The 18,095-nt window shown below is 32.9% G+C and overlaps 1 protein-coding gene across 1 annotated transcript in view; it reads left to right on the top strand.

Moving 5' to 3' along the window:
* The first annotated feature begins 254 nt into the window (after positions 1–254).
* Positions 255–18,095, top strand: part of LOC145292971 (soluble guanylate cyclase 88E-like) — a 233,096-nt gene continuing 215,255 nt past the window's right edge. Inside the window, exon 1 of the mRNA XM_080139206.1 lies at positions 255–394. The gene's annotated coding sequence lies outside the window, so the exon portion shown is untranslated. The remainder of the gene's footprint in view (positions 395–18,095) is intronic.

Genomic DNA, 18,095 nt, shown 5'->3' with positions numbered 1-18,095 from the left:
GTCGTCATCATCATCAGCATCAGCATCATTAAAACTGGTCATTGACATGTGTTCACCCACTCAGACATATCTACTTATACACACTCGGTTTTTGCGAGCGCACATACTAATGACAGTTCCTTAGATTTCGCCCCTACACAGTTTCAAGAGCCCTCCTTCCGCTTCCCCCTCTTAACCCGTCTCCCATTCCAAAGTCATACTACTACCACACCGATAAACCAACATCCCTACACAAGTAAGACTCTCAACACACACCGCTTTTCTTCTAACGCCATTGAGAGCAACAACAACAACAACAACAACAGCAACAGCAGCAGCAGAAGCAGCAGCAGCAACAGCTGATGGAGCTGAATCAGTTTCGCCGAGACGAACAGCTTTGCCGAGACAATATGCTGTAAGTAAAGGTTCATTCACTGAACAAAAACAAACAAACAAAAAATCCACAATAGAAAAGCAAAAACACATGCACACAAAAATCAAACAAACAAAAATAACAAAAGAAAAACAAACCAAATAACATTTTGAAACGGAGACCATTCTTTGTTTTAGTGTCTTTTTACACACACACACACACACACACACACACACACACACACACACACACACACACATATATATATATATGTATACACACACACACACACACATAATCTTTCTTTTCGAGCTTACAGTTTTAAAGATGTACACACGCTCTTAGATTCTTCCCTCGTCTCCCCCACCTCTTTCCCTTCTCTCTCCGCCCCCCTCTCTCTCTCTCTCTGTATATATATATATATATATATATATATATATATATATATATGTATGTATATATATATATATATATGTATGTATGTATGTATGTATGTATATAAAATTTAAATATACACATAGCTTCCCTCGTCCCCCTCCTCCTCTCTCTCTCTCTCTTTGTCAATATATATATATATATATATATATATATATATATATATATATATATATATATATATATGTATGTATATATATATATATATATGTATGTATGTATGTATATAAAATTTAAATATACACATAGCTTCCCTCGTCCCCCTCCTCCTCTCTCTCTCTCTCTTTGTCAATATATATATATATATATATATATATATATATATTCAAGCAAACATTATTGCATACAATGAAGATACTTTGCTTTATTATTCTTTTTTTATTTTTTCGATTTTTCGTATAATCTCTTTTTTTATATCGAAATCGAAGATATTAATAAAAGTTCCATAAGAATCACGAGCGTTTTCGATTCAACAACGGATCATCTTCAGATGGTATTGGTACAAAGTACCTCGGCTGTATTCAATAATGTTTGCTTGAATGAAAAACTACTGCCTAAATATACCAATGTCTGTGTGTGCGTGCGTGCGTAATTTAACTACTTGGGACAGTGATTATTGTATATGAATAAATAACAGTTATCATTTAAATAGCTCGGAAGTGCAACGCTCTCTCTCTCTCTCTCTCTCTCCCTCTCTCTTTCTCTTTCTGTGGTGTGTGTGTGTGTGTGTGTGTGTGTGTGTGTGTGTGTGTTATACAATTATGCGTTGAATAGTCGTCCGTACCGGCGATTTCTGAGGGTAGTCGGTTTTTCGCTATCCTTTCTTTGGTTGAAATTAGTTAATTACTGATAAAGAACGGAATGAATGAAAACTTGTCTGTCCCCCCCCCTCCTGAAACCGCCGGTACGGATTTCTAATGATTTCCACCGAATAAAGGCTGACCAAAATTTGTCTATCCCTAGAAACCGCCGATACGGACGGCTAATCAACGTATAATTGTATCACACACACACACACACACACACACACACACACACACACACACACACACACACACACACACTGCAGACATACAATGCTTTTTGTAACTTTCGTTATCTTAAAAGTAACCGTTTCGTCTAGCCTGGCATTAAGTAACCTAAGAACTTCTATTTACTGGGAGGTAAATTCGCTGAGAAGTAATGAATATGAACGTTAAAGCTTGTGAAAGTCTCGAATCTGAGAGTGATTCAGTTGGTATTTAGAGACTTTCAGGAATTCCCGTACTTGTTTACCAAAGAATGGTACGTCAATATTGGAACTATTTACACGTATATTTCTAGCGCTCTTTCTGAAATAACTACCGTAAGTAAAATATGTGTAGTGCCAGTGGCAGTGCCCGTTTGTTTGTTTGTTGTAGCGTTCGCGAACTTCCAGACTTGGGGAGATAACACTAACCATATAACCATATATATTCTGAAACTACATTGTTACTTAAACTACATGGATAAGTATATTTAACTTTAATGAAAGTGGGCGCAGGGAGTCTTTGTTTTCATTGTATTTACTAGAATGGTTACCCGGCGTTGTCCGGGACATTGAAAACAAAATAGAAAAGTTAAAAGCTGCGTGCGACAATGCGACATCTGTCTCTCTACCTCTCTCTATCCGTTGGTGGGGTATAAATGCCCTGGTTTTGCCCGGGATCAATTATATTTGCTGTATGCCTCAAAGATTCAAGTATAAGTTCAAACACTGAGGCAATGAGGCATATTATGAGAAAAAGAGATAATTTGAATATGATTGGATGCCGCTGCTGCTCCCACCCTCTAATTCGGACGTCTGGAGCGGAGAACCAACCCCTCCCTCCTCACGCCATTACTACTCTCTGTCTATCTATTTCTTCCTCCTCACCCCTTTCTCCATTTTCTTCCATTCCTATCCATCTGGACATCCATAAATCTCTATATAGAAAGTTGTAGCTCTCTTTGCTTTATTGTTTATTTGTTCCTATTTATTGGCTCCTCCCCACGAGGGCAGAGTTAGACACAAGGTCGGTTTTTATTGTGGGGAAAATATAGCTCCCTCAAAAGGGGCACTCTTGATAGGAACAAAAATAAAAATTGTATTAGTCATGAAGGATTTCTCCTCCACTGACCGAGGACAGAAAAGGTGAACTGTAGCATCAGAACAGATGTTACACTGTGACCTTGACACGACGGTCATGAAAAAAATGTTCACAAATTAATTTCTGGATACATGAAATGATGTATTTGAAATTTATATATATATTATATATATATATGTGTGTGTGTGTGTGCGTATATATATATATATATATATATATATATATATATATATATATATATATATATATATATATATATATTTTAATTTCAAATGCCAATTAATTTCTAGATACATATAATAATTTTCCCATTTATTCAGCCACTCTGTTGAGTCGTAGACGACGAAACACGTGTCAGTGGATAATTATATTTTAAAAACAATATATATATATATATATATATATATATATATATATATATATATATATATATATATATATACCGCATAAATAATTTAATTCATTCAAAACGTATGGCAAAAACAAAACAAATAGACATCTATGTAAATATGTTCAAACAGTCGTGTGAGATGGACCAGTGATAGGAGTTTGGGCTTTTTACCATGGGGTCCCGATTTCGAATCTTGCTAGTTTCAGCCACTCTGATGGATCGTAGACAATGAAACACGTGTCAGTAGATGATTATATTAAAAAAAAAAACTATATGTATATATATATAAGTAAGAGCTAGATAGTAAGCTTTGAAAATATATATGGCAATTAAGCTACGCAGAATTTTTCGCTTTTTATCTGTGTAGCTTCACTGCCATATATATTTTCAAAACTTACTATCTAGCTCTACTTATGTATCGAGCACTGTTGAAGTAAATACTGAAAATAGATACATAAAGTTTGATGTAGGTACATGAAATACTAATACAAACACACACATATACTGGTGTACACATTTTCATACTTTACACAATATATATATCTATATATATATATATAGAGAGAGAGAGAGAGAGAGATATAATATATATATATATATATATATATATATATATATATACAAAAAATAATTATATATATATATATATATATATATATATATATATATATATATATATATATATATATATATATATATATATATATATAAACTGTGTAAACTGTGCTACGAAACAGGTGCTGTCAAGAAGTGTGCATGTCAACGAACTTCTAGGAATAAATTATAAGATGGTCAACATCATGAAAGTTTGAATATAGACTTTTGTCATTGAGTTGTTATATGCTCTGTAATTACATTGAGCTTCATGAATTAAGGGATTGGTATAAATAAAAGGTGAAATATAATTGAAAAAAAAAAAGATATTTCCGCACGCACACACACACACACACACACACACACATTCTCAGAGCATTTGAATAAGTATATTTCATTTTGATCAAAGGGTTATCATAATATTATGTGTATATTGATAAAAAAATAAATACTTTTAAAAAATTTATTTTATAATTTTAAAATTTAAAAAAAACGTAACTAGATATTGTAATATTTGGTTTAGCAATTAATTTACAGAAAATTATATGAAGGGATGTGACTTCATTTACACCCTTTCATCCAACCAATGTGGATTACATTCTTGAACACCCTCTCAAAAATTGAATGATATGAAAATGCAAACATAAGAGTATAAAGAGTCAAAACAAGTACTCCAGTGGTTGACGTCTAACACTGTACAAATTAAAATATAAACCTTCTAGTGACAGTGAAAGCAATCATATCAGATTATAAATGCTCTTCATCATATATGCCATTTTAGACCTACCGAGCAATACATCTGACAAATCAATATTTTTCTTCCTTTTCATCCTTGCCATATATTCTTTAAATTAAAAAATGCACTTCGCTTTAGTTGTTTTCTGAAAATAATTTTTTGTGGCCAAGAAGATTATTACAATGGAGAAAATTTTTAAACTATGGCCTAAAAGGGAGATAATTCTTATTTTTTATTAAAAATACAAAAATGGAGTATATCTTTAGCCTTTTTATTCATCTCTTACTGACATATATTATTGTTATATTTTAAATTAAAAAAATAGATTAATATGATATGAATTAATACCAGGCAATGCTGGATAGGTACACCTAGTGTGTTATGTAGTTATGGAGTTTAGCAGCAATAAATACAGAGGACTCAATTGCATTTCTAGGAGCATAGTATATTTATTAGGGATATACAATTAAAATTAGATTAAGCATTGATTGATACCAGCGGTTTCAAAGAGTATGGGAAATCCTTTATGGAGCATGCGTTTTAAAATCCTAACATACCTTGCCTGTAGGTTATATGTACTGATAGCAGTTACATACTGCCAAAAATGAACAACACAAAGTAAGTAATATGTTGTAAGTCTCGAAACCCAATGTTGTAGCCTTGCAGAAGTAGTATAATTAACAAAAATTATATATATATATATATATATATATATATATATATATATATATATATATATATATATATATATATATATATATATTAGTGATGGGACGATTCCAATATTTTTCCTAATTCTGATACAATTACCAATTTCATACTTAATTCCCGATTCCGAGACAATTACCAATTCCGATTCTTTATAAATCTCTAAATATTTAATTATAGAGTTGTTATTTTTTTTTTTTTCGATTACCGTAAAAAAGCACATGTTAAATGGGCAAATATTTTGGCCTTTGAGTCAAGATCAAAGTGTAGTATCTGTTCTTCAGATGCTACACTTCAATTTCTTGTTCTCTGTTAGTGGAGGAGAAATCCTTCACGACTGAGATAATTTGCCTGAAAGTACTTCTTTTAAACTCCTCGGCCTAACGTTTACAGGGAATATGAACTGGAATAGATACATTGAGAGCATTGCCAAGGCTGCTGCAAGGAAGGTTGGCTCCCTCTACCGTGCTAGAAAACTACTTACGCCTGACAGTATCCTATACCTCTATAAGGCAACCATTCGCCCATGTATGGAGTACTGTTGTCACATCTGGGCTGGTGCATCTGCTGCTTGTCTCTCGCTCCTGGACAGGGTTCAAAAGAGAGTCGCCAACCTGATAGGTCCTGAACTGTCATCTAGGCTTCAACCTCTGTCCCATCGACGAGATGTTGCATCCCTCTGCCTGTTCTACAAATACTTTAATGGTGAATGCTCTGACGAACTGCAAACACTTGTACCTCCCCGACGTGACTACCCACGACAAACCCGACAAGCTACTAAGTCTCATCCCTTTACAGTAGAGATCCCTAGGTGCAAGAAAGCCTTTTACTCCAATAGTTTCTTCCCCAGAACTGCGGGTCTTTGGAACTCCCTTCCGGGATTCTGCTTTCCCAACTGCAATGATATGCAGAAGTTCAAGTGTAATGTTAACAAACATCTTTCTACTCTTCTCCCTTCATAATGACCCCGCTAATTAAGTCCCTAATAGTAGCCCCCTGCTTCAAAGTGGCACTGTGCCTTGTTTGGGGTGAAAATTGAATAAAAAAAAAAAAAAAAATTTGTTTTTTATTTCTTGTTCCTTTTCTCCACATTAAAAAACGACCCTGGTGTCTAACTCTGTCCCGTAGAAAGACATTGTAAATAGGAACAATACAATTCTAGGGGATTATCTATATATGTTAGTTTTAATGGTTGTTTAAAATCAATAAATATTCACCATTTAAACATTATTACCAGAGGTAGAAGATTTTGTTTTAAACAAAATCAAATAAAACAGATAATTAAAAGAATCGTTTTTGGCATCGGAATAGAGGAACAATTTCTTTCTATTCCGATATTGATTCCAATACCCCCCCCCCAAAGTTCTAATTTTTCCAATTCTCGATTCCCATTGATCAAAAAACACTAATATATATATATAAATATATATATATATATATATATATATATATATATATATATATATATATATATATATATATATAGTGGCAACAAAAATCGCAAATTTAAGCTAAATTGAACGTAACTGTTTAAACAACCTATACCTACTTTGATTCGCCTTTTATTCCTTTATAATTTTACCTGTTAAAAAATTAACTTCAAATCGAGAAGGTAAAAAACAAACTCTGCAGCAACAAATGAGCTTAAAACCACCTTCAAATATCCACATTTTAGGTAACAAAGCATCTCTAATCGTAATTGTTGTTGTTCCAGGTTATACAACGTACATTTAGTCCATATACCTCGACTTTCTCTTGGTGATCGTCAGGAGCTCATTAATCTGCACCTTTCTGGTTTGTCCAAGCGAAAAATCGCCTGCAGATTGAAATGTGATGAAAAAAACGGTATGAATGACTGTGCAAAGCACAAAAACATTGGCAGTGTTTGTGATGCACCTAAATTTGGTCGTCTTAGAGTTACTTCTTATATGGAAAACAATGCTATCAAGATCCGCAGCCTCAAAAACAGATTTGAAACGCCTCTCCTAAATCCAACAACAGTGTAATCTTGTTAAAAATGCTCTCTTTCTACAGTTAAGAACAAATTGAAGGAATTTAATCTGCGAGGTTGTGTTGCAAGACGCAAGCCAATAATTTCTGTAAAGAACAGAAAGCGCCGTCTGGACTTTGTCAGATGCAATGATGATTATAACTTTTTGTGCATATGTATATATTAAAAAGTGTGAATATGTACGGTAATGCCTTTCTATATAATAAGCTTCTTTAACTACCATAGAGAAAAGTTGGTAAAAACCACAGTCGTCAAATCTTTTAAAACTATGACCCCAATTTAAACCCATTAACATTTATTGTTTTGGGCCCAAATTAAATTAAGATGTTTACATCTAAAATTTCAAGTATTTCGACACAAAATTGGCGGTGGAGTTTTGTAGAATCTGCAAAGGTCAACTTTGTAAACTTTGACCTCTTGCCAGCAAAATTTTCGCCCAAAAACTGATTAAAAAGCCTGCTGCATGTCTGAATACCCTTTATGTAAAATTTCAAATGTTTAGACCCAAAGTTGGCTTAATAGTTTGCTAGAGATCGCACAGGTAAAATCTTTTGAACTTTGACCCCTTGAAGCCAAATTTGCAGCAAAAACTGATTAAAAAGCTTGCCCTATGTCTGAATACACTTTATGTAAAATTTCAAATGTTTAGACCAAACATTTGCTGAGTAATTTGGCAGAGATCTCAGAGGTCATGTTTTTTTACAATTTTACCCCAATTATGACCCCTTAACATTTATTGTTTTGGACTCTAATCAAATTATAAAATTATATCCCTGTCCAAGTAACCTATATCTAAAATTTCAAGTGTTTGGACCCAAAATTGGCGTAGGAGTTTGGTAAAGTTCTCCAAGGTCAAATTGTTGAACTTTGGCCTCTTAAGAGCTAAATTTCTGGCCGAAAACCACCGAAAAAGATTTTCCCAAATCTCAATACTACTCATGTCAAATCTCGAGTCTCTAGACCAAAAACTGACAGTTATTTGGTAGGGAATTGTACACACACACACACACACACACACACACACACACACACACACACACACACACACACACACACATTTTCACTTTTATATATTCTAGCCTGCAAGCCCGGTGTTGCCCGGATGTTTGGAGGTTTATGTTGAGCAAAAAAAAAAAAAAAAAAAGCGGTCAATTTTTAAAAACTTTGACCCCTATTATGACCCCTTAACATTTAGTTATTAAGTTAGATCCATGCCCAAAGAACCTATATCTAAAATTTCAAGTGTTCAGACCCAAAATTGTCGGAGGAGTTTGATTTTCCCAAATGTCAGTACTCAGTATATCAAATTTCGAGTCTGTAGACTTAAAATTGACAGAGTTATTGTGTAGGGAAATGTATAAAGACAGACAGACAGACAGACACTTTCTTTTTTATTTCAGCTGGCGTGTTGTATAGAATGGCGCCGAAACATTGTTTTCAGCCATATTCTAGTCAAGTGCTTTTTATCGGTACGTCCGATTATCATCAGGAGAGATTGTTGTTATCGTTTTCCTTTACTTTTCTTATAGGGTTAGTGTATTTATAATTTTTTTCTTTCTTTCTTTTTTTAATTGGTTATATAAGTGGGTACAGAAAGGTTAGGGGCGATTAATGTTTATTGTTAATTTCGATTTTATTATTTTATAGTTTATTTATTTAGTTTCTTTTTAGTTATTAGATATTGTTTGTATATTTGTCCCGGTGTTAAATGAGATCCGGTTAAAGAGGGGGCTGTAATTTTTTGATAAGTATAGCTTCTAGTAATTTTAGTCATTGTGTGCAGTTGTTAACGTATCGACTTTTAGTATTGTTAGTTAAGATATTTCTAATGTCGGACGACTGTAGGTTTTCATCATGGGATGTTAGGTGTTGTTTTATGGCACATTATCAGGTAAATGATAGGTTAGTCGTCAAGAGAATGTTGTTGTTGTATGCGCTGTACGAGTTTTTAGTGTTGGTTCGGAGACATCCTTCGAAGGAGCAAATAAATTCATACACTATGTTAGTATGGTTTAGTGTGGTGTTTGTATTGTTATTGTTTTTGATTATTAAATTGGAGGTTTTAAATTTAGTATAATTTATTATTAGTTTGATCTTTTTGTTCTGGTCGGTAGGTCTGGTGTATCTTTTAATTAGGTTTGTTATTATTTTTTCATTTGTTTTATAGTTAGTGTGTAGTTGGTATTTATAGTATACTTCGATGGTGTCATTTTTGTTAGGGTTAGGGTTTATATTTTTTATTGTGGAGTGATTTTAAATAGAGTTTTATGTACTTATCAACGATTTTATTGGGAAATTTATTGTTTCCTTTATGTTTGTTAGTTCTTTATAAAATATTTGTTGGGTTGATGCTATAATGTATGAGCTGTGAATCAAATTTTATTATTATTTTATCATGCATATATATATGTCAAAACATCGTTAATTCATTACCCACACAGCATCAGCCATATAGCGTAATGGTGAGAAGTCTTGACTGTAATTTGGGCGGTTGGGTTTCGATCCTGGCTTGAAGCAGTTGCCTGTCTAGCCACTCTGAGGAGCTGTGAAACAGCAAAACAGTACTTTATGTGGATGACTATATATATATATATATATATATATATATATATATACAAAGAATATACAATATATATATATATATATATATATATATTGCAGACTGTTATCCTCATCTTCATAGTTGTTGTTTTGCCACGTTTCACCTGAAGAAGGCCAGAGGATGAGTTGGCCGAAACATAGTGAAACAACAACAACTATGAAGATGAGAATAACAGTCCACAAAAGCGAATGAATGCACTAACAACAAGTGCCTTAGAAAAAGAATGTTACAGAAATATACGCCATTATTCTGGGGCCATAACTGCTGTAAATCGTTACCTTGTTAAACGTGTTAAATTTAACTATATTTATAGTCTCTGGGTAGGTCTATTATTCCTAACATAGGTATGTCAGCTTACTTCCATAACATAATATTTATTTATTAATTGTTCATTTTATCTATACACGAGCCTAACAACGTAATTCTTCCTAATTTATTCGAGACCTGAATGTATTCGTACATTTGTGTGTTTATTTCTCCTGGCAGATTATACTGTGTGTTAGATTACATGCTCTGTAAACCCCTTTACGTATTTTTTTCTTTTTTTTTTTCGACGAATTGTTTAAATATGAATAAATGTCAATATGTAAATCCTTCTGACCCTTCACTATTATCTTTTCCTCTTTTTCCCAACACACACGCATGTTGTGCACGATAAATACAACACAAAAAATGACGACCACCTATGCGAGGAAAAAATATACCTGAACACCACGTGCATAGTGTTTATTGCGTCAACGTAGCTTTAATAATTACACCTTTAATTTTTTTTTTTTACTACTAGAAGATGTGCCTGGCGTTGTCCGATATTAAACGTAACGTTAAATTCCTTTAATAAAAAAAATAAAAAAATAAAAAAAAATTGAGGCATGGTCATGTTTTTTTTTTTTTTTTTTTTTTACATGGGGGTCACCACTTATCAAGGCCCGAAGGCCACTCAGGGATAGGGGTTATTGCATGTACAGTAATCAATGTAAGTAAGTATTGTAGTAATCATTAGTATTGGGGGTTTTGATAGAGTGTCTTACTTAGGGGGGCGGTTTGTTAGGAGTTTGTTTATGTTGGACTTGAAGACGCCCAAGGTGTAGTCAGGTGGGAAACAGGCAAGCGGCAGAGAGTTCCACTGGCATGCAGTTCTAAGAAAGAAGCTTTGCTCATGGAATCTACGTTTGGATTTAGGCACAGATAAAGAGTGGGGAAAATTATTGACAGTAGTTTCAGCCAGAGGGGTGTTTCTCGTGAAAGATTGGCGAGGAGGGACGAGGGATTGGAGCTCAGACGAGCACCTGCCATGGAAATAACGATAAAACAAAGACAGGCTCGCAACGTCTCTTCTGTGGGAGAGAGGTTGCAGGGAAGAGAAAAGGGCATCCCCCACTAAACCACGAAGTCTATTTTATACTCTGTCAAGGCAAGATAGGCTGTTTTTAGCAGCTCTTGCCCAGATGTGGCAGCAGTACTCCATACTTGGCTTTTATACAGATAGAAAATTGCATCAGTAGTGAGATATCTTCTGGGGCGGTAGAAGGTCCCATCATTTTCCCAGCGTCCCTGGCAACAGATTTGATGTACGTGTTCCATTTCAGATCAGGAGTAAAGGTCAAACCCAGAAGCTTGTCAAAACATAGAGCCTCTCCAAGACGAGAGCCATCCATTTCAATTGATGCCAGATGGGGATCAGAGCGTTGATGATGTAAAAATATAAATTTGGTTTTGGATGCATTAAAAGTGACCAGCCACCTCTTCCCCCATTGTACCACGTGCTCATTCGAGTATTATGCTTTTTTTTCTAACCAGTTCACTTCTTGTAAGTAAAAAAAAAAATACTCAAGCTGAAATCGAAACCTAAAGATAGTCAAGTACAATAACCATTAGACTAGCTTGACACGTTTTGGAAAATGTTTTCAACCCTACTTATTCTTAACATAATGCAAGCGATGACCACGATATTGTAGACCATACTTACTAATAAAGTGAAATATCGCTGTCTCATCTGGTCTTGATTGACTTTTAGCTATGGTGTAACTTTCTCATACCTTGACATGTTAAATTTGAAGTAACATTTTTTTCCTACCGACCTATCCGCTCTTTTCTATATTTATTTATTTATTTCTATACCTGCCTGGCTTCTTTGAGTTCTGACAATTTTTTTATCTTCATGCAATGATATACAGAAGCACTTTGATAATCGTCTCATCAGTATGAGATGTGATCCTGAATGGGCTTCATACTCACCAAATCTTTTCATCGGTGGTGTTATCTCAAAGATAATATCTATCAAAAAAATCCCCAGGCTATTCCTGAACTGAAGACGGCCATCACGACGAAAATCAGAACAGAAGTAAGAGTGTGTCAAAGGTATTTGGCATTTTTTCACATCGTATTCAGGTGTGTTTATTATTATTAAACACTAAAACTATATCTATCTTGTTTTCTGTCTAGCTTCTTTGAGTTTTTCGATTCCATGTATTGTTCATTTTTATGGCGTCTCTTGCTGCGATGATTAACCTTTCTGTGTTCTACATTCAGTAGCATCTTCCACTTATAGTGCATTATGCATGCCCATTATTATCATCTATATTTTAATACGATAGTGTGTGTGTGTGTGTGTGTGTGTGTGTGTGTCACACTTACATATTCTTTCTTCCGAGTGACTGTGATTTATAATAATTGTTATGACCTTCCATTTTTTGTAATAAATAATTTTACCAGGAATTCGTCATGAGTTTAGGTTTTGGTTTCGATTATAGCTGAAGGAACTCATACACAAATATTTTTTCTTCATAAGTTTTGGTTTTGGTTTTGATTCAAGTCGATGCACCCAAATCATATGGATATATATTTCTTATTTTTGAAATCACTTCATAATATATAAGTATCGATAGAAAATTGACTATAATAATATATACGAAATATGCATGAAATAAAATATTATATTTAAGTGCATTTTACGACCCCCCCCTAAAAAAAAAGTGGTTCCCTGTGGTCGTATTCTTCTGTTTTTGTTTTATTTCTTTTGCATCTTCTATTTTATTGATTAATGTTTGTAGTTTATGTGGATTGGTTTCCACATTCTAGGATTTTCTTCAGGATTTCTGCTGATTTCATTATTGCTATCCATTGTATCTTCTCAGCCTTCTCTCTGATTCTAATTTCTCCCATTCTTTTTTTTAAAAAGTTTTTCAGGACTGTTCGTAGTGCTCCTATGATTATTGGCTTATTATCTTGACTTTCATGATGTTCCATATGCCTTTCAGTTTTCTGGCCAGTCCCATGTATTTGTTTCGTTCTCGGTCTCCTGTGATCTGTTGCAACAGCGAAATCTATCTACAATCTAGCATGAATTTTCCTTCTTGTTAACTATTATATCTGGTCTTCTTGCTTGGATGGGTTTTTCTGTTTGTACGTCCATGTCTCAGAGGATTTTGTGATTTCTGTTTTCAAGTATTGATCCTTGTTTGTGTCTGTACCATTTGTCTGGATGTTCAAGATGCAGTTTTTTGCATAGTTATGATTAATGTTTTAAAACCTTTTTGTCTGACCCAAACAAGGCATATTGTCACTAAAGCATAAAGAGTTACTGTGATAGAAACCAGATTTAAGAGGAGGGAATGTAAGAGAGGAGAAACGGGAGGAGGAGTTCGAGAGTAAACTGTTTTTTCATATTACATTTAAATTTATGCATGTTTGTACAGTCGTGGAAATATGGAGGGAATTTTAAAGGCAAGGCGTCCTATTGTACACTCTTGCACCAGAAATAGGTCTACCCGCTTTACCACAGATTTCAATTTAATTAGAAGAGGACTGCTTTCTCAATTAAGATCTCTGGACCTTGAAATGGACTTCTAGGACATATAGTAAATAAGCCAATACAACAACAATTGAAGATGAAATTGGACAAGTGTTAGGCTGCTGTATGCTGTTCTGTATAAATTTCTATTAACATTTCTGTACATTTATATTTGTGTCATTTGTGGTGCTCTGAGAGTCTCAACAGCTGCTACCAGAAAGGATGTTTGTTTTATTTTTTTTGTAAAATTTATTTAACTGAACTGAGTTGAATGTCAGGCCATGACAGTTTGTATCCTGTGGTCTAGTGCATTGTGTGTCCTGTTCTATAGTAAATTAAACTGAATCAGGGTGCTTCTTGTACTCTGACTCCCACGGGCCAGTAAACAAAACCTAAGCCAAAGATCGACTAGTCTTTAATTGATTTAAACTTTTGACAGACGAATGGATTAAGAATTACAAGTTTTCAACGATCTGTGTCTTTAATAAACATGACCTCCAACCTTTTTAGGGGTAGATATTTCTATCAGCCATAAATCCCTTTCATTCCTATGTGGTTCTGCAAGGGCTTACATTTTGGTTAGCATGTTTTAAGAATGTTGGCTACTCACACATATAGAAAATAAAAAAAAAATGATAAAATATCTCTGGTGGATAAAGCCATTTCATTTATTAATAGTTTGTCTATGACAAACTGTAAACAAATTAACCTTGACATGCCTACATAAATTAAACTTATAATTAAATACATTGTTTCCATACAAATAAAATGCAAAATGTATATAAAGGTAAAGAATGTACGTGCTCAACATAAATGCATTTATTTTGTTTATTCATTTTATTAGTTCAATAATACTCATTATTTAACTGGCAAGCAATCCTTCTAATTAATCCCTTTCCTCAAGTAGTTTTTGGCATTCCTGGATAATTTATTTAGGGAATAAACCTTTTGTCAGCCAGCCTTGTAACCCTTTACTTCACCACTGGGCTCTTGAAGGATTTGTTTTTTTTTTACTAGCCTGTTTGAAGCCAAGGGGATTTAATGCTTTTTATTATTATGATTAGCTCCTTACATTCAGTGGCTTCATGCCTTGTCTGGAGCGATTTCCATTTGACTGTTGTATTTTACATCTAAATAATTATATTTTCTCAAAGAAAGTTATTCAAAGAATACATTTCATCTGTTTTATAATATTCTAAGCTGAAGGTTATATTTATTTTGAAATTAATTTTTTATTAAAGATTGTCCTTAAAAAAAAATTCATAATTTAATCTTTTCGAATAAAGTTATTTAAAAAAGCCAACTGCAAACGTTTCAAAATATTTTAATTCAACTGTTACATTTTACATCTAAATAATTATAATTTCTTAAAAACGCTATATAAAAAAATCAATTTCATCCATTTCATAATATTCTAAACTGAATGTTATATTTCATTTGTACAATTAAAAAATATTTATTTGGAAATTAATTATTTTAAAATATAGAATATTACATTTTAATTGTAAAATAAAAAATTAATTTGAAATTAATTATTTTGAAATATAGAATATTGCATTTTATTTATAAAATAATAAAATTATTTTGAAATATAAACTATTACATTTTATTTATAAAATAAAAGCTATTTTGAAATATAGAATATGGCATTTTATTTATAAAATAAATAAAATTATTTTGAAATGTAGAATATGGCATTTTATTTATAAAAAATATTTTAAAAATTGAATATTACATTTTATTTATTAAATAAAAAATTATTTAAAAATACAGAATATTACATTATATTTATAAGATAAAAAATTATTTTAAAATGTAAAATATTACATTTTATTTACAGAATAAAAAATAATTTAAAAATATTATTGCTCGTATATTAAAGTTTAAAAAATTTAAGTAAATGTTCCAGTAAGTAATGTTTCAAGTTGTGTTACTTTGTAACTTTACTAAACTTGTTTTCAATTATTCAGAAAAGTTTGGTTTGGAAAATTATTAAAATTTAGATTGTCTCCCCATTTTATTACTAGAACTCTTCCAAAAATGAAAACATACTTATGTTTAGTTAAAGTGAAAAAACTCATAAATTTTGGATTGTCTCCTCTCTTTTCCTTAGTGTAATTTTTCCAAAGAAATTACGTAAAGTGCACTTGTGCCCTTTTATTTCTTAGATTTTATTTCAATCAATAGGGTTACAATCAGGATTGGGTTCTGGGGTTCGGGAAGGAGTGAGTCACTCTCTCGTCAACAACACGTTTCTGCCCTCTTCTTTTCCAATCGACCACACCTGGCCTCTCGCCACAAATGTCACACCACACAATCTGAACGTCAGCAATACGAAATTCTTTTTCAAGAGAAGATGTTCACGACTCTTTTCTCTCTGCACCCCTAGGGAAAATTTCCCAGCTTTTATATTCTCCTCTATAAAAAAAAGAAAGAGACAGGCGGAAAAAATAGCTTCTCCCATCATGCTCTGCCTTCCCAAGATGCCCTTTACGTATACAAATGCGCTGGCTATCCTTTCCTTCTTCTTTCCCAAAGAGCGATGCAGATACGCCCGGTACGTTTCTTTTCTTTTCTTTTTTTAACCATATACCACACATTGCTCTCAGTGTGAGATGGTGTTATGAGGGTTAACATTAAATTTTGTAAAAAAAAAAAAAAGAAAAAAAGAGGGGGGGGGGGAATTAACATATTTGAGCTGAGTTAAGTCGATTGAAGTTGTCAGTTTCATTGCTATAATAATTGAGGTCAATGCCACTCTAAAAAATTAAAATAAATTGCATTGTAGTTATACCCCCTCCAAACCCCTCACGACCCAACATACACGTATAATTTCATTACGAAAAGCAGTATAGGTAGGATATCATTCGTGCCAAATTTAAAGTTCATGGCTCCAATAGTCTAAAAGTAATTCTGAATTTCTGAGATGAGATGTGATTAATCGGACAAGCTTCAAGCATGTTCTCAACACCCGAAGAAGGTTGCCGGTTGCAGCGACCGAAATGTTGTGATAATAACACCCAAGAGGAGAATAATAGTCTGATTAATCAACATAACACAAGCAGTCTAAAAGTAGTTAGCAGACGGACAAACAATTTTTGCCTTTTCTATATATATAAGTTAAATCTAGGTTGCAGAATTCAGGTCAAATATAGAGATGACGACGACGACGACGACGACGACGACGACGATGATGATGATGATGATGACGATGACGAAAGAAAAACAATATCGAATTAATGATGTTTGTTTGTGGTTTACACTTATAGTAAAAGAAGAATGTCTTAATTGTATACGAGTTCAAGTGCAGTGAAATAATCACACATAAAGGTAAAAATGTTACTACTACTACTACTACTACTACTACTACTGCTAATAATAATAATAATAAAAATAATAAAAATAATAATAATAATAATAATAATAATAATAATAATAATAATAATAATAATAATAACTAGCGGGACCTGTGGAAATTCCACAGGGGACTCATTCATATGTAATATATTGATGTTGGTATTCTGTAGATGTTCAGTGTAAATGGAGACGCTCTGATATCATGGTAGCTCTTTTGTTTTACTGCAAAAGTATTTATCTAAGCTAGCACGAACGCCCGGCAAAGCCCAGTCGTAAAGTATGCTTAAATATGATATTTTAATTCTTGCAGATTTCGTATATATTATTTTAAAGTTAGGGTTCTATGGATTTTTATATTTTAAAAAGTTGCGATTTCAAAAAAAAAAAAAAATCCATATGACTTGGGTGCATTAGCTCGAATCAAATCTGAAATAAAAACTTATGAAAAGTATATATATATATATATATATATATATATATATATATATATATATATTCTATAATATAAAGCTGAATGTGTGTGTGTGTGTGTGTGTGTGTGTGTGTGTGTGTGTGTGTGTGTGCCTGTCACGAATAGGCTCCTATATGGTTGACTATTTTAAAAAACTGATTACATATAATGATAGAAGATGTATCGAAACACAGGAATGGGTATGTTTGATCCTGCAGAACGGTGGTTCATTAAAATTGTGGGGTCTGCGTTCGCGCCTGGTCCACAAAGTATGGAAATAAAAAATTAAAAAATTTAAAAAATCATTTACAAGTGGTTTTGATATAGATGTACATAATAATACTTTGATAAGTATGTTTTAACTTAAATAGGGATGGTATAATAAAATTGTGTTCGCACCTGACCTCCATAGAATGGAAATAGGCACAAACTTTAATAAAGACTTTTCATATCTATCTGCGTCAGTATACTTTGATAATTATGTTTCAGTTTGAAGAAATATGGTATAATAAAATTATAGGGTGTTCGTTCGCGCCTGAACTCCATAGAATGGAAATATA

The sequence above is a fragment of the Euprymna scolopes genome, chromosome 14 (genome assembly GCF_053919585.1).
Source record: "Euprymna scolopes isolate OS-2025 chromosome 14, ASM5391958v1, whole genome shotgun sequence".
Classification (NCBI taxonomy): Eukaryota; Metazoa; Mollusca; class Cephalopoda; order Sepiida; family Sepiolidae; genus Euprymna; species Euprymna scolopes.
The sequence above is the reverse complement of the archived record's forward strand: the minus strand, read 5'-3'. Positions and strand labels throughout refer to the sequence as shown.